This window comes from Montipora foliosa, chromosome 11 (genome assembly GCF_036669935.1).
Source record: "Montipora foliosa isolate CH-2021 chromosome 11, ASM3666993v2, whole genome shotgun sequence".
NCBI classification, from domain to species: Eukaryota; Metazoa; Cnidaria; class Anthozoa; order Scleractinia; family Acroporidae; genus Montipora; species Montipora foliosa.
In genome coordinates, this window is record NC_090879.1 from 39,118,546 (window position 1) to 39,123,545 (window position 5,000).

General features: G+C 42.3%; 2 non-coding genes across 2 annotated transcripts; one reads left to right on the plus strand and one right to left on the minus strand.

Moving 5' to 3' along the window:
• Positions 1 to 890: 890 nt before the first annotated feature.
• Positions 891 to 962, minus strand: Trnap-agg (transfer RNA proline (anticodon AGG)). The gene has a single exon. It is a non-coding gene; the product is annotated as a tRNA-Pro (tRNA).
• Positions 963 to 2,241: 1,279 nt separating this feature from the next.
• Positions 2,242 to 2,314, plus strand: Trnaa-agc (transfer RNA alanine (anticodon AGC)). Its single transcript has one exon. It is a non-coding gene; the product is annotated as a tRNA-Ala (tRNA).
• Positions 2,315 to 5,000: the final 2,686 nt, after the last annotated feature.

Here is a 5,000-nt window from a genome sequence, read left to right on the forward strand (position 1 = left end):
AGTACCATATTTGGAAACCCCTCGCTCTTGTTGTTCCAAATATGGTACTTAGCAAATTGAATATTCAGAAGCTTGTTTCCCAGCACACAAGGGGCCGTTACACGTTTCAACCATTATGGGTTTCTGGTATAAGTGCCGAATAATGTCTCTGCAAATAGTAGTGTTCTAGGTGTTTTTGTATGTAGGTTACTTTTGTTTCGTAAGTCTGTACGTATTGTTGTTAAAAATAATAATTGATAAAGGCCAATTGGTTGTGCTTGGTTGTGTGGAGACTGGATATGCCTTTGGCATACTTCCTCAACAGGTCATTTTCTCTTTCTTCCTAATGTCTGAGCCAGCAGCCTTGCACGATTTGAGATCCTTCGCTTTGAAGGAAGGAACTAGTCGCATTTGTCAAAATCAACCTCTCTCTCTCTCCCTCCCCGGCGAGGAATCGTACCCCGGTCTCCCGCGTGAAAGGCGGGGACACTATCCACTATACTACCGAGGAAATAAACGTGTCCCACCAAGGCTTAAAGGTGTGTTGAGTTGGATACACGAATCGCGAACATGTGCCCAAAAATATTCATGATGGTTGACTTGGAGCCAAATTGACCTTTTTTCAAGGCTGAATGACGGAGGAACCGAACAAGACTGGCAAGAGATCTTCTTGAAAAATATGCTAAAGACCATCATTAATATTTGCCGAAAACAGAACATGCAAAAAACAGATGGAGATCAAGGTTTTGGGTTAACAAGTGATGGGCCTCTGCAGATATCTTACCCACAGGTGGAATTGTCAGCTTCTTATGGCAAACCGACATCGAACTAGTTGGCTGAAGGCCATTATGCCAAGATTGAAAGCTCCGAATACTGCCAGCTAGGCGTAATTGGTAAAATCTAGCTTGCGAGGGCCTGTCCGGGAGTTGAACCCGGGACCTCTCGCACCCTAAGCGAGAATCATGCCACTAGACCAACAGGCCGAAAACAGTTCTGTAGTGGATGGACAGGGACGCAATTTACTGTCACACGACATGCGAAAGAAAAGAAATAACCGAGTGCCTTGGTCCATGTCAGGCTAAAACTCATGCTTTGCCAACTGAGCTAATGGACCAGGTGGACTCACCGAATGGTGTGGTTTGTGATCTCAAAACGCGTCCCGCACAGTACAAGTTAATTTTCATGTACGCTTTGACTAAATCTTACGTGGTCGGTACAAATCATTGCTTTGATACATTTCACGTACAGAGATATTAACTGTTTATAAACAATTCTTTTGATATTTAAATTTTGCCAACTTCTGAAGAAAAGAACCGTTGTTTCGACAGGCAATAGATCTCTGGGTGGCACATTAATGACAATAGGTGACGTAACGGTGAGTATATGGCTATACACAGAGGATTTGTAAACTCTCAAGATGCTGACGATGCACGGATGTTTAGAAATTCATGAGCCTGATGTAAGGTCTGTTTCCAGATAATGGCGGATTGTTATCCAGTTCGTTGTGTGGAGACTGGATATGCTGAAAACACAACCTGCAGTTAGAATCCCTGTGCCTTTGGCAAACGTCTTCACCAGGTCATTTTCTCTTTCTTCCTAATGTTCAAGCCAGCAACCTTGCACGATTTGAGATCCTTCGCTTTGAAGGAAGGAACTAAGTCGCATAAGTCAAAATCAACCTCTCTCTCTCCCCGGCGGGGAATCGAGCCCCGGTCTCCCGCGTGACAGGCGGGGATACTCACTATACTACCGAGGAAATGAACGTGTCCCATCATGGCTTAAAAGGAGTGTTGAATTGGATACACGAATCGCGAAAATATTGCCCAAAAATATTCATGATGGAATCATGGAACCGCGGCCCCCCGGTGCAAATTCTAATACCCTTATAAGTGATCTGTCCAAGTCACCAAAATAAGCAGCAATTATCTCAAGCAACAGAAGACGCTGACTCACGTTGCGACTAAAAGAGAGAAAGTCATTTGCAACTCTAATTTTTAATTCCTGCACAACCGGTTTTTCGAAAGGAACCACAAAAACTTCAAAAGCGTCAAACTGGATGGCAATGTGTGAGGGATGCGGTCGGTCATTTAGGCACGTAATTTACGCAAGTGTGGTTTTAAATTTTTGTTCCTTCTAGTAGCGTTTCTTGTTCGCTGAAATCGAAATTGAAAGGTTGGACTCGCGAAACGAGGTGCATGAATTACTAGCAGACGTGTCATTGCGATCTTTAACGATCCTTTACTGACTAAGAGACGTTGCAATGGGGAATTAGCTCAAATGGTAGAGCGCCCGCTTAGCATGCGGGAGGTACCGGGATCAATGCCCGGATTCTCCACGTGCGATCAAGTTTGGCTAATGTTCCGAGCTCAAACAATCTGAAGTTGACTTTTTCTTGGGCATGGCACGACCATGCTGGTCTTGTGAATAACATACTTGGTCAGAGCGCTTGTCTTGTAAAAACGAAGTCATGGATTCAAGTACCATCGGTGCCTACAAGTATTAGTGTGTGGCACATCTTCCCGTGGTGACAAACCACCTGTTTTCCGCGTCATGATATTTGCCTTTGAAGTAATTGTACACTATACGTATGGAAGCTCCGGGTAATGGCCTGCTGTGAAAATTTAATAAAACAATAATATTGTCCCATTCACGCTTGTTGGATATGACACTGGTTATAGCCAACTCGGCGCTGCGCGCCTCGTTGGCTATTTACCATTTGATTTCCAACACGCCCTCATGGAAGAATTGTTAAATGACCACCGATCAGTGGGCTCAGTGGGTTGAGCATCGGACTACTGCACAGGAGGTCGCGGAATCATGCAAAATCAGTCCGGCCATACCAACACTCAGGGTCTTAAAATAACGAGGGAGAAAGTGCTGCCTTTGTAATGACGTGTGCAAATGGTCAGACATTCCAGTCTTCACGGACAAAGACGATAAACCATAGGCCCCATCTGACAACCCTTCAATGTTCGTAACCTTGAGGGACGTAAACGAACCCACGCACTAAAAGAAATGTGTGATATTTGATATTTTCTCTCTTTCGTGAAAAACACACCATTCGCCTGTCCTATGCCGTGGTGTAATAAATAGCATTCTGGTTTAGGAGTGTTCAAGTTAAGGAAAGAACAGCCAAGAAATGAGCTGAATTTGATGATAAACTAGTTGCTTGGCAACGGGCGAAACGGCAAGTCCTAGTGGTAAAAGCTAAAAAGAGCAAGGCTGATATAACGGTGAAGGAATCTATTTAAAAAAGCCAATATTTCGAAAGGCACTGCCTTTCTTCATCAGGGTTTTACAAGCAATGACTACGGTTAAAAAAGACGTTACAATTTGAATAGTGATATGGCATGTGATTTGATACGGCCCTAAAGATAAGGATTTTAACGGACTTAACGGATACGGTACAATAATAATAATTAACAAGTATTCGCCGAAGGCGAAGTGATTATCGGTGAATATTCACCGAGACGAAGTCGAGGTGAATATTCACCGATAATCACTGAGCCTGAGGCGAATAATTGTTTTAGTATAAATACACAGGTGATTATTTCAAAAAAAAGAGAAAAAAAAAACATTTCAACGCGAAATCATCTTCACTTACAGTGGCAAAAAGACTACTGGCAGCCATTTTGTCCGTCGAGGTGATTATTGGCTAATAATCCGAGATAGCGAGCCAATGAGAGCGCGCGATTTTGTATAATCACCTGTGTATTTATACTAAGAAATGATATTTTAAATTATATACGGTACAGAGATATATAAGGGGAAGGGTGGATTACATTTCTTCTTTCTTATTAAGACCTAAAGGTTCAAGAGTTTTCGCCATGTTTATGAGATATTGAGTCTCTTGGCCCTTCATATGCCAACCTTTTCTTGCAAATGAATAACGTTTCTTTCAATGGCACACACTACTTACAAATACACTGTACCGCTATGGGTACAAGAATGGCCCCTTCATACGCCAACCTTTTTCTTGCAAAATTTGAAACCAACGCTAACGCTCCTCACAAACCCTCACATATAGTGGCGCTACATAGACGACATCCGTATAGGATATGGACACATTCACTGGAGAACCTCATCAATTTCATATCTTACCTCAACGGAATTCACCATACCATCAAATTTACATGCAATCATTCGTTCACATCAATACCCTTTTTAGATGTCAACGTTTCCATCCTCAACGGCACAATTACCAACTGACTTATACACCAAACGTACAGACAAACTTCAATACTTGTTACATTCTTCATGCCACCCTACGCACACCAAACGTTCTCTTCCCTTTAGCTTAGCTCTCAGACTTCGACGCATTTGCTCCACAAACGAACATTCAACATTCACCCTTTGCACCAATGAACTCATCACATATCTCTACGAACGTGGTTGCAATCACCACCGTTCCTCAAACAGTCTTAAAACTCAACATTTAATGACACCAGCCAATATGGCGGAGTGCCAGCAAAGACTGAGCACATGGTCTCAATTTACCCATGATTCTTTGAGGCTCGTAAGATAATAATTAAAAAGATATGACAAAGATACTTCTATCGACACTCTCAAACACACTCAAAAAACCACAACGTGTTCCCTTTGTTATAACTTACAATCCAGCTCTTCGCTCCATTTCGTCGATTATTCGAAAGCATTTCAACATTCTTACTTCATCGCCTCGTTGCCACAATGTCTTCCAAACTATTACTCCTGTAGGTTTTCGTCGTAGTAGCAACCTTAAAAACTACCTTGTTCATGTAGTTATACATTCCATGCCACAGGCGAAACAAGACATATTACACATAACATCAACTGCAATTCAAACAATTTTATCCACATGGTACAGTGCAATCGTTGCCTTAAACAATACATTGGAGAAACCAAACAAAAGACTCAAAGACCGTTTTAACAAACACCGCAGACCAGTTGCCAAACCTACCAACGTCTCCAAGCCTACCACGGTTTCAGAACACATCCTCACTAATAATCACACTGCCACAGACATTTCACTTATTCCCCTT